The following is a 13,184-nucleotide window of genomic DNA, read 5'->3' as shown; positions in this document are numbered from 1 at the left end:
TCATTAGGATAGATTTCTCTCTCACCAACATTAAATGTGGCAGAATTAACAACAATAAAAAAAAGGTTTACACATAGACATAGCAATAACAGAAAACTACAAGGCAGAGAACACAAAAGAATCAAGACAGTGCTATAAGTTCAACAGTATTCCATGAGGCCAGAAAACCAGTTAACTTTGAAAGCCCTAGCAAAATATCACTCTTGTTTATAAATCACCTATTTAATATATGACTACACATTGAATCTTTGTCTTTCCACATACTGAAGAATCCTACATTCAGCCTTTAAGCATTCTGCATTTCTTGGCCAATCTTGTAGCTGACTATCTTGTTCCAGTCGATTTTGGTGCAGGTAACTGGAGGCTGCAAGCACAAGGCCTTGAGCGTGGTATCTGACACTGTTTGATAGTTTTCACCAATTGCTGTCTGATACTCATTTTCTGCATTCTCTATGATTTTAATAAACTCCTTCGCAGTCTGGGCTTCATTGGAAACAGTTAGTGAATCTTCTACATCTTTATGACTAACCAACTGAACATTGCCAACTTCATAATAGTGAACCTGAATCTTAAGCACTCCAACCACCTGGGTTGTAGGTGGTGTGATGGTAAACTTCCACTCTGATCTCCAATGACCATTCCAGAAGTTTTTATGCTGAAACTGGTGGCTTTCTATATATGCAGTAATAGTCTTGTCCATTAATAGTTTTAGCATAGACAATACAGAAACCATTGGAGTAATGGTCTTTCACATAGGCTCTTAAAACACTGTCACAGGATTCTCGCCAAGATTTCAGACCTCTATCTACTTCTTCTGGATGGGGGTCACTGCTTCTTTCCGTAAGTGATCAAATTTAAAGGAAATTTGTTTCTTGATCTAAAGATCTGCTATTACCCAGATTACCATGCTTTGTAATTAAGACCTGATCTTCATATCCTTCTATCTTCACAGGCTTGAATTGATCCATGTTATACGAGGCAAATGCATGTGCTGCCCCTCCTCTGAGGACACTGTCATTATTAAGTAGTAGCCGAATACCATTGAATACTTCACTAAATTCTTCTGGGGGTGCATGAGTGATGAATTTAGCAGGTATGCCTACCTTCTCATCAGACACACAATCATCAAAGTCGGCCATCTTGGGCTGTTCTAAGACCTTTTTTTTTACACTTTCAAAATGATAACCTGTTTTATTACCCTAGGTAATTGTCAGCTAAATAGCCACAAATTTTCGTATTGAAGAAAATAACCCTTAGGTGAAAATTTGATAACAAAAATTTACATCTCAAAGTAAAGAGAAAAAGTCTGGTGTGCTAGAGGGAAATCGAAACCAACTTAATTGCCAGTTAAACATAAAATAGAAATCTATCATAAAGGCCTTTTCAATATATACACACACAAACATACACACACTCACACACAAAGATTCTATAACTTTTGCTTCAGAACTCTAGCCATGAAATATTAATACAAATTTGCTGGCTTTCAAAAACAAAACAAAGAGGTTGGGTCCAAACCGTGGTTTTTATCTCAGTAGAAAAGTAACAGCAGATTTAAAGCAGGCAGAAAAAGAAATAGAGAAAAAGAGAATTTAGGAACTCTACAGCTTACAGATTAACCTTAGGGCTCTTTTTCCTTAATGTTAATGTGCACAAAGACCATAGTATTTCTATTTTTCACAAACTTTAGCAAGTAGAGGTGCCTTAAAACTAACACAGTGCCCTGAAGGAGGTCATTCTCCTTGTTTTCTCCTCATTATTACATAATTTCTTTTCCACTGTTTATTTTCTTAAAAGAAGGAACTGAGTTGTCATCCAGGGTTTTTGTGGACTGGGTTGAAGTGTGTGCTAGTTGCCAGTGGGAGGCTACAGTATGTTACCACGGAGTCATTGCCACCCTCTATATGTTTTGTCTCTAAGCACCTCCAGGGAGGCACAAAGCATGGACTGGCCAGCTCCCATACGCACTTTCTGGATGAGCCTTTTTAAAATTAATTCTGTTAGTGGTTCCCTGTGGGACCATTGCACATCATGGGGGGTAAACCCACTAGACACTCCCATGAGGCTCCAGATCACCCAAGGGTGTCTTTCAGTTGGGAGGAGTTAAATGGCATTTTCTGTTTGGAGCTGAGGAAACTCAGTCTTTCATTTACCTATGAAGACAACAGGTCAGCTCCTCATGTAAATGCTCACAGACAAGCCACATTGAAATTAATTCGGGGAGAAAAAGAAATAGAGAAAACCCTTTACTGAACTAGAATTAGAATTCTTTAAAAAAAACAACTTTCTAGGAGGAAAAAAGATAGTCAAGATCACTTGCTGTAAACTGTCCTCACCCACCCCTATACTTTGTAGCTCTCATCTGCCATTACACATGCCAAGGTCAAATCTTTTCAGAGTACAGCATACTCTCTGGTACCCCCAGAGTCATAAAGGTTAGGTAATGCAGTGCAGGAAATCAGAACTTTGGACCTAAGAAAAATCTGCTCCTGACTCTTGAAACTTCACACACACACAAAACAGAACACTCCAAAAGGGGTAAGTGGCAACTTTGTTTTTCAATTTTTTAAATGGATTTGAGTCATTAGAAGCCTTCTCTAGACTTTTCCTGGTACTGAAGATGGCAAAGGGAGAAGGAGGTATAGGGTAGAAGAAAAGTAAATGAAACAACAATTTTTTTTTTTTTAAGATGGGAAGCAAACACAGCAACCAAGTTAATGGTTTTGTTTGTTGTTTTCTTTTTCCCCTCTTTTGCAGCTGTGAGGAATTTTAGCCAATTCAATGAGGTCTTGTCACCCATAATTTGGAGTTCTCATTCGGATTTGACCGAGTTAGGTAGAGTTGGTTAAATTTGATAGGAGAAAGACCAGAATAAACAACAACAACAACAGAAACCCAAAGACGCCTCTCTAACATCCTAGAGGCAGGAAAAAATTCACTCACCTTCCTGTTTGAAGTGATCTCAAACTCCAGAAAGAACTATCTGCCTTCCATTGTCATGAAAGCAGGGAAACTTGCCTTTTTGTTGGAAACAAGTAAAACTCCAAAAAAGAGGAGTTGTACAGCAAAATACACTTTAAATATTGACCAAATTTGGGGACATCAGGGATTCTCTGAGGGGTGGGGTGGGGCTAGGGGGCTTCCATGCCTCAGCAAATTGTCCTATTTGTTTGAACCATAAAGATAGCACAGGCTGGTTCTGTTACGAGTGTAAGAGATCCAAGTTACCCTGAGTTACCAGCGGTGTATCCATGAGGGCGTGCAGCAACTTCAGTCCTTGCCTCCTCAGAAGAAAGAATTAGACTGAGGGGCATAAAGCAGGAAAAAAGACCGAGGCAAGTTTCACAGCAGGAGTGGAAGTTCATTTCAAAAGGCTTTAGAACAGGAAAGAAAGGAAAGGTCACTTAGAAGAGATCCAAGAGGGCACCTGAAGATCAAAATAGAGTCAAAAAGGACGTTTGATCTTGATCCTAGGACTTTATATGCTCACCTCTTTCCCATGACTCTTTCATTAGGGTGGACTTCCTTCATGCATAGCACCCTCTTTACCCTTGGGAACTGAGCATACGCAGTTTGTCTAAAGAGTGGTACTCACGCTCATCTGAGGCTTTCTTCCCTTTTTCCAGTGGAGTGTACCCCGAACATCATACCTCACCACTTTGTCTCCTAGTGCACATGCCCAGGAACTTTCTTTTCCCTGGCATCTGCATTCAATTAGCACTTTTAATGTTAATAGCTGTGAACATCACGAGACTATCTCTCCCTGTGGCTGCTGAAGTAGTATTTTTAGAGAAGCAGTGTGATAATCATCAAACTGTCACTTGACATTCCTAGTGGATCAGGGGAGAGCCCTCTTCTTCCCTGCTCGTGCCTATCTAACTACCTGTAACAGTACCAAGCACCGATAGATTTGTGAAAGGTCAGGGACACCTCCACTCAAAATCCCCTCATAGTTACCAACATATGAACCCCCAAAATCTGAGACATGTCTTAGTCCATTTAGAAGGTTTATTTTGTCATATATAAGGATGTGCGCCCATGGCACAGCCTTGGAGGTCCTAAGGACATGTGCTCAAGACAGGCAGGGCACAGACTGGTTTTATACGTTATAAGGAAACATGAGACATCAATCAATATATGTAAGATGAACATTGGTTTGGTCGAGAAAGTCCAGACAACTTGAAGCAAAGCGGGGAGAACTTAAGTAGGGAAGGAGCTTACAGGTCACAGGTAGATAAGACACAAATGGTTGCGCTTTTTGAGTTTCTGATTAGCCTTTCCAAAGGAGGCATTTAGACATGCATTTATCTCAGTGAGCAAAGGATGACTTTGAATAGAATGCAAGGCAGGCTTGTCCTAAGTGGTTTCCAGCTTGACTTTTATCTTTAGCTTAGTGATTTTGGGGTCCCAAGATTTATTTTCCTTTTACAAAACAATAATATTATTCATGGGATAAAGCTCATAGAAGGAAATCTCAACCTAATAAAAGATTTGCAAAAGCCACAGTTGCAGTGATTTATACCACTTTCCACTAGTGTGAACTAGATCATCTTTAAGGTGATAGAGTAAGACTATTAGAGAAGCAGCAATTATAGAGCTCAAAGAAGCAGCTAGTAGCCAAATAAGAATATAAATGACATAATCGTAAGTTAAATACAGTTTTTCATTAATACATAATGTATTTGTATGCACTATTACTTTTTCAGTTTCCAAATCTACTTGAAAATTGGATGGTTTAAATATTCCCCATTCAAAAAGAACATAGATAAATGGAGAGCAGAAGCAACCTACGGCAGCTGACTGCAAGAGAGGCAAACAAATGAATTTCCTCACTACCAGAAGAGCTGAATATGGACACCATCATCAAAATAGACAGTGATATTTTATTCATCACGAAAAAGGGACAACGAATTCTTCTCAGGGGAAATTGGCAAAATATTAGTTCCTATTGCCAGTACCGGTTTTATTCAGAGGTAAAACAAAGTTTTTAAACTTTATAAGTTTTTAGTATATATAAAAACTACATTGAATAGATGTTTTAGACTGCTTTCATTGCAGAGCAAGTGAGAAAAAATATTTGAGCTCCAAAGTATTTAGAATGACTTTTAAAGAAACCTACCATGTAGGCATTGATTTTATGTAACCAATTCCATAATTTATGAAGCATCTACTATGTAGCAGCCACTGTTACGGACACTGTATGAAGGGTGGCAAAGACACAGATAAAACTTCCCCTAATGGTTTTTACAGTGTAAAGGAAATGCCACTTTGTGCTTTTTTAAAAAGATTGTGTTGATCTAACCTTCAAATCTCATATCCCACTGTTGCAGAACCTAGTCAATTCTTTTTTTCAGGCCCAGAATCTTGAGGGAGCCCGAAATCTTCAAAAAAATCTTGTAGTTAGTCAAGTAAAATGAAGTGAGCAGCAGGTCAGAGGATTGACTCCCCTGGAATTATTTCAAGGAGTTTTCCAAAGTATAAATTTCAAGGGTCTCTAACTTTGCAGTTTATGATTCCCAGAGATCCTAGAGTTTTAAAACATGCTCCCCAGGTGATGATGATTCCCAATAAGATACGAGAACCAGGATTCCAGTTTGTTATTCAGGAACATACTTTACCTCAATTTTTATTCTGAGTTTGTTACCAAATCTAACGATTGGAATTCTACTTCCTTACTTATCAACCTAATAGACACTCTTCAATTTTCTGTCCTTGCCTTGCCTAAGTTTAAGTCTGTATATCAGGACTAGCACAGTCTGAAATGTGGCATTAATTTTTGAAACTTCTCAGTCAACTGAAGCTTGTATTCTATTCCTGAGGCCACTTAATTTCTGGCCCTTAGCATCTTCTAAAATGACAGTATGTCTGCCTATTGATATTCAAGTTTCTGTTCTGAGAGACCGTGTAAACCAAAAGTAAAATTCTAGGGCCCCTAGCCATCTGAATGTACTTCCTCCTAGGCCAGGGCACTCTAATTTTTAACCTGAAATACTGACTCAGGCCATAACAGAAAGTGGGGGTTGGATATGCCTCATTATACCTCTCCTGGCATTAACATCAACACAGACTGTAAGTCTCATAAAAAACATTTGCAATCTGTTATCTCAGAACCCTGCTATCTGGAGACTTATCTGCATGATAAAGCTTTGGTCTCCATAACCTTTTATCACAACCCAGATATTCTTTTCTATTTGTTAGTGGTGATGAATCCATATGGGTCTGTGGCAACCTCAATTCTTGCCTCTTTAAGAGAAAGAATTTGACTAAGGGGCATAAGGCAGAAGGAGAGACTGGGGCAAGTTTTAGAGCAGGAATGAACATTTATTAAAAATATTTAGAGCAGGAATGAAAGAAAAGAAAGTACACTTGGAAGATGCACAAGCAGGCAATTTGAAGAACAAGTGCAGGGTTGACCTTTTGACTTGGGTTTTTTTATGTTGATGTACCTCCGGGGTCTTGGGTCACTTCTCCCTTGATTCTTCCCTTGAGGCAGGCTACCTGCATGCACAGTGGACTGCTAGCACTTGGGAGGTAAGCACGCACAGTGTATTTACTGGAGTTGTACACATGCTCACTTGAGGTGTTCTTCCCTTTACCTGCAAAGTTTCCCTGGAAGGTCGTACTCTGCCATTTTGCCTCTTAATGCACATGCTTGAGCCAATTTGCCCAACTCCTAAGATCTTATCAAAAAGCTGCTGAGAACCTGTTTCAGATGTTTTCTATCTGTAGGGAGACTACTTTTCCCTGGCACTGGCTGCAACCTATTATTATTTTAGAGAGGCAGCATGACAACTGCTTGACCATCACCTGATAGTCACCTGACTTTCCTGGTGGGGTGTGGGAGCCCACTCCTGCCTTGTTCGTGTTTGACTACTAGCCACAGTAAGATACTGATAACGCTTTCAACCAATTGCCAACTAGAAAAATTTTAAATCTGCCTATAACCTGGAAGTCCCCACTTCAACTGGTCCTGCCTTTCTGAAACGAACCAGTATATATCTTAAATGTTTTTGATTGATGTCTCATGTCTCCCTAAAATGTGTAAAACCAAGATGCACTCCAACCACCTTGGGGACATGTTCTCAGGATCTCTTGAAGGCTGTGTCATGGGCCATAGTCACTTACATTTAGCTCAAAATAAATCTCTTTAAATATTTTAGAGTTTGACCGTTTTTGTTGACACCACTTATTCTAGATTTTTCTGAGAATAGAACAATATCATGAAACTGACTCTGAATTACATAGTTAACCCTGTATCTTAGTTGTTGGTGTCTCTTGGGTGCCATAATCAGTTTAAGTCTTGCAAGAAGTAAACATACTGCTTCATTGTCAGATATTTTCTAGTATACTAGAAGGTGAGAAGAGCAGCAAAAAATATAGAATGCTAAAAGAATGAGAGTTACAGGGATAATAGTGTGGTTAGTAAGGATTGGGCCTCACTGAAAAGGTGAAGAGAAAGAAAGAAGAAGGTAGATATCTGGAGGAAGAGCTTTCCAGGTATAGGTGATTGATAGTGTAAATATGCTGAGTTAGAGACTGCCAGGCATGTTCAAGAAATAAAGCCAGTTTGGCTGGAGTGTAGTGAGAGAAGAATACAGTGGAATATGATGTTAGAGAGAAAATGGGGATCACATTGTATAGGACCTTGGTAAAGAATCATAAGGACTTTGACTTTCATTCTGGTTGAATTAAGGAATCAATGGAGGGTTTTGAGCAGATAAATATTCCATGGTTCTTTCAAAAGATTCATTCCGGTTTAGTTGGGAATAAATTGTAAAGGAACAAAATGGAAGTAGAAAGGCCAGTTAGGAAGCAATGAAAATAATTCTGGTAAAGAATGGTTATGAAAGTAACCATGTGATGTGCATATGATGAAATTTTGCATAAATTATGAGGGAACATATACAAGATTTCATTGATGGATTCTATCAAAGAGACAAAAAGAGGACTAAACAATAAGCTCAGTGCTTTTGGCCAGAGAAGCTTGAAAAATGGGGTTGCCAATAAATGAGATGGAGAAAGCTATAAGCAGATTGGGTTAAGAGGATGGGTGATAAATGATTTAGTTTTTGTATATTAAGTTAGATGTGTATATCAGAAATCCAAGTGAATCTATAGTATTGGAGCATAAGGGCAAAACAATAACTCAACATTTCTAGTTTTGGTAACCGGTAGATGGTAGTATTATTCACTGAGATGAGGGATTCATAGAGACTGAAGAATGAATGGCAAGTGACAAAAGAGACACTTAAGTATATTTTAGAAGCATGGCTATAAATGTCAAAGAATGCTTTATTTTTAAACTTTTTAAAAAGTTTTTTCTTAAAATTATTGTTACATGTAGAGGTAAAGGATTCATTTATTACACTATTTTTCAACTTACTTATTTTAAGGGTTTTTGGACTAATTTTATTTTCCAAGGCAGTGGGGTTGTTAGATAAATTAGGTAACCTAATTGTTGAATTTAAAAGTAATAATTTAACTTTGAAAAACATTTTATTTGTTCAACATTTTTTTTTTTTTACTAGTCATTGAAATCACCATTTTATTTCATCAGATGCTTCGTTTGAGCCAAAACAAATGGAGCCTCTAGTTGGGCATGCACCTGTGATGCCTGGATAATTTACAATAATTACTTTACTACTAAGTAAGAGTTAATAACAAAAATATCAATGTTGCAAAAAGCATTCTGGTTATAAGAAACAAAACAAGCTTCTGCAAATGGGGCGACTATCAATCTATGGAAACAAGGTTCTCTGCATCTCACTGCCATCAACAAAACTCATAGTTAACTTTGGTCATTCAAGTGCTAATTTTGTGTATAGAGATGATAGAGCACTGAACACCATATAATATATCTGTGATAACAGGATTCAAGACCCCCTCCCCTGGCACATTTCAAATTACAGAAAACAGAGAAAAGTGTTATCACTGGGTAGATAAGGCCCCTCAAAATCTTAGATTATGCTATATAGGCATTCATGCACTTGTTTTCTGTACAAGGTTGATCTTGAACTTAAATAGTGAGAAGTGGATATTTTGACAGTGGATGTCATTGACATGGATAATCTGCATTTTATATTAGATACAATGTCATGTGGCAATCATTATTCTCATTTTTTCAGATGAAGAGGGTAAGGTTGAGAATTTAGTTTGCTCAGTTAAAAAATGTCAGAGCAGATATCCAAATTCAGAGTTTCTAAGTCCGTGTTCAATATTTTTTTCATTTACCATGTTGTTGCTAATTGAATTTAGTTTATTTATGAATTTATTTGCATTTAAATATAAAATTAATGCATGCTTACACTAAACCTTCAAATAAAATTTGAATAGAATATAAACCAAAAGTTGGAAAATGTCAAAGTATTCAACCTACATTTATACCCCTTATAGGCAATTGATCAATTTATTCTTTGTGTTTCAAGAATTTTTATATAATTTCCATATATATGTATATATACTTATGTGTGTGTGTGTATAAAATAATCTGTATTGGTTTAGATCTCTTCTGAGAAACAGATGTAAATATGCCATTATATGGAAAAGAGATTTATTGGGGAATCTCCTGCAAAATGTGAAGAGAGAGGAAGGAGGAGCAGGCAAGAAGAGCCTTTAGCTTGAAGCATGTGTGACGCCTGTGACATAAAAAAGGAAAGGGGCAACAATTGGGAAGGAAGAGTCTCAAACCACGTAACACAGTTCTAAAAATTTATGTGTTGGACTAACTGGGAATCCCAGAAAAAGAATTGCCTATTGCAAGAGCCCCGGGTCATCAACCGCCCAAATCTAGCAACCCTCCACCTTGTTAGTCATTGCTTGGCAGCATCTCAAAGGAAGTGAGGCCTCAGCATATGAACGCCACAATAAATTTAAATGTTTCACACATGGCATATGTAGGACAAGTGTGCTCACGAAACTGGGTTCTCTTGAAGAAAGATGTGAGCAGGAAACTTTCATCACCCCCACAATGTCATGCTCTATATAATGTTCTGCAACTTAGTTTTCTCTTAATAATAGCAAATGTTAATCAATTTTTATGAGATAGGCCAGGTGTTAAGTACTTTGCATAAATGTATACATGTAATTATTACAGCAACCCTTTGAGTTCAGCACTATTACGTAATTATGATCCTCATGTTGTAGATGAGGAAACGAAGGATCAGAGAGATTAACAAAGTAGCCCAAGGTTTGACAACACAAAATGACACCTGACTAATAAGATGTGATTTCCCAATATTCAAGTACAGAAGATCAGGATGTTATCATTGAAAGGTGACAAACATTTTTATCATTTATCTGCTGTTCAAGTAATAGTATAAAGAAGGTAGTAGTGTTTATTTCAGAAGCCGATATTTATTACTTACTTTATTCCAAAAGTGACTTCACACAAAATCATATATAATACAATGATGTTATTTTAAAATTAAACAGTAAAAATTGTAATCATTTAATTTTAAAAATTAAGCAAAGTTATTAAATAGCGTTTTATTGGACATAGCAGTTTGCTCATATATCTTTCTTTTCTGCTTTACTAAGCAATAACTAAATTTATTTTTTAAATTAACAAAATGTTTTAATTTATAAGGACAAAGTGTATGGGAGACATAGTACCATGGGCAAGAGATTTTATCAAATTTGTAGAAGACATAATTGAAACAGTAGCAAGTGATTATCAGAGAAAAAGTACTAAAGTCTCAGCCTTTAGAAGCATGAGATATTATGGATGGTGGGAGTAAGGTGGAGGCTTAAGAGAGAAATTGATTGTACATCTCTTTAGGTTGCAATTCTCTTTATAGAACTATTAATCTTGCACCTCTGAAGAAGCAAAGCTTTCTCTAATAAAAATGAAATGTATTTATGAGTTTGTATGTATGAAAGTTGGTGGAGACCTTGTCTGCTATAGAAAATGCATGAAAACATTTTATATGCCTATTTCTTTTAGAAATCTTAGAGAAATTTCAGGGGATTGATATAAAAATGCAACACAGTGAAAAAAAATGTGTTCTTTAGGAGGGAGCCACATTATGTAATCTTGCTGTATAGTCTTCTGATGCATTAATTAGCTCCAAAAATAAGGTTTAAAATATATAGACGGGAATAAATAGCCTATATCAGAAAATTTTCCTGTATATTATTTCTTTAAGTTAAGCTTTTGATATAAAGTATGTACATTTAAAGTGCATTTGTCCATTGACTAGTACCTTTCAAAGTCTTACCTATCCATTGCCACCTAGTTTAGTCTACTTATTGAGTCAGAGATTTGCGTGACAATTTCTAGAAGTGTCTGTTTACCGTATTATTACTTTTTGGCTTGTCAGTAGATCAAATTTGGCACAAAGTGAGTAGCACTATATGTAAGTAATGATTGCCTTTGTTTATTAAAGTTATCTAAATAGGCAATGTGGTATATCTTTTAAAAATCTGGACTATGATAATAAGTCCTGAGTTGGAGTCATAGCTTTGTTGCTAACTACGTAACTTGCATGAATGATCTTGAAAATTATTCAATTTTTATTTATTTAAGTTTGATTAAAAATTATTAATCACCGATCATCCTGACCAACATGGTGAGACCCCATTTCTACTAAAAATACAAAAAATAAAAAAATTAGCCGGGCATGGTGGTGCATGCCTATAATCCTAACTACTTGGGGAGGCTGAGGTAGAAGAATCGCTTGAAACCAGGAGGCAGAAGTTGCAGTGAGCCGAGATTGTGCCATTGCACTCCAGCCTGGGCAACAAGAGTGAAACTCCGTCTCAAAATAAATAAATATAAATTTAATAAAAATCAATTAATTAAATTATTAATCACCTAGTATAGCAAGGCTTATGGCTAGGTAATCATTAAGAGCATTAATAGCTGTAACATTCTTTTAATTCAAACATTTCTCTAATTTTGGGTGGTGTCTGTTAACAAATGAGAAAATTTTAGCATGTGGGTAGCACACCATATCGTAACTTTCTGGCACTCGATCCTCTAACATATTTAAATTAAAAACTCAATTCCAAAACCAGATACTGTTAAGCTTTATAAGGTGTTTTGGTTTGTTTTTATTTCAAAAAAAAAAAAAAAAAAAAAAACAGGAGAGATGAAGATGGCTATTTTAGTTTAAACCAATATGTGTGTGTAGTTTTACTCTTACCTGTGGGTATGTGACTAATTATAATTTTATATTTTTTACCTTGATAGATAGATATCATGTGCATTGATGTTTCCTTATGCCTAAGATATTTTTTGTTACAAAATATAATTATAAAAGTTCTTTTGGGGTTTATGGCATACCTCAGTGAGTCATTTAAGTAGTTGTGGAAAAGGTGGTAACAATAACACAAACCCACAGAGGTTAACTCACGTATTTTTCTCAAGCTATATCAGCCATTTAGACTCTGCAAATGGGGTTTAAACTAGCATTGGCTTTCAGTTCAGAAATAAAATGATGGCTCTTTGAAACAGAAAAAAAACCATTTGAATAGGGCAGTATAAAGGAAATATGATTTGACCAAACAGGCTCCTAGGAAAGATAAAAGATGTGCTAGATATTGGAGCCATGTGACTTTCAAAGGGTGTTAGCTCACACTTAAATTTATAACAATAAGAAATTGAGCTTCACTCATGGGTAGAAATAACCTGGGAAATCAGCAGCCAGCCATCAACTGAGGACAAGAACAAATGGGCCAGGGGAAAGAGTAGACCTTTCAGGGCCAAGATCTAAAAGGTTTCTGAGAAGTATGAATGTGCCAAAAACTATTTAGGGTAGGATATTCTGAATCTTAGGAGAGAAATCTCTGGCAGCAAAACAGGAGTTTGGTAAAATAGGGATGGTGGTAGAACTTTCTAGGGTAGAAGCCGTGGGGGCATCTAGGAGGGGAAAGTGAAGAACCCTTAGAAAAAGACTAAGTAGCTGAAACCTAATATTGATTGTATACTTGCCTAGTGTGTTAGGTATTGTGCTAGGCATTTATAAACATTATTTTGTTTAATTATAAAACAACATAGTAAGCATTATCTTTGTTTTACATTTAGGAAACTAAGTTGACGGTTGTTAAGGAATTTGTCCCAAAGCATATAGCTGATAAATGGGAGAGACATGATTCAGATGGTATAAATTCAAAGATTTTCACTACACTCTTCTGTTACTGAGGTGTATTGGATTCTTTCAGCCTATGGGAACAAAGAAAGGAGA

General features: G+C 36.6%; 1 pseudogene; it reads right to left on the bottom strand.

Annotated features, from left to right (window-relative positions):
• Nucleotides 1–255: 255 nt before the first annotated feature.
• Nucleotides 256–1,139, bottom strand: LOC117077454 (annotated as a pseudogene).
• Nucleotides 1,140–13,184: the final 12,045 nt, after the last annotated feature.

Source organism: Trachypithecus francoisi, unplaced genomic scaffold (assembly GCF_009764315.1).
Source record: "Trachypithecus francoisi isolate TF-2019V2 unplaced genomic scaffold, Tfra_2.0 Lachesis_group6, whole genome shotgun sequence".
NCBI lineage: Eukaryota > Metazoa > Chordata > Mammalia > Primates > Cercopithecidae > Trachypithecus > Trachypithecus francoisi.
The sequence above is the reverse complement of the archived record's forward strand: the minus strand, read 5'-3'. Positions and strand labels throughout refer to the sequence as shown.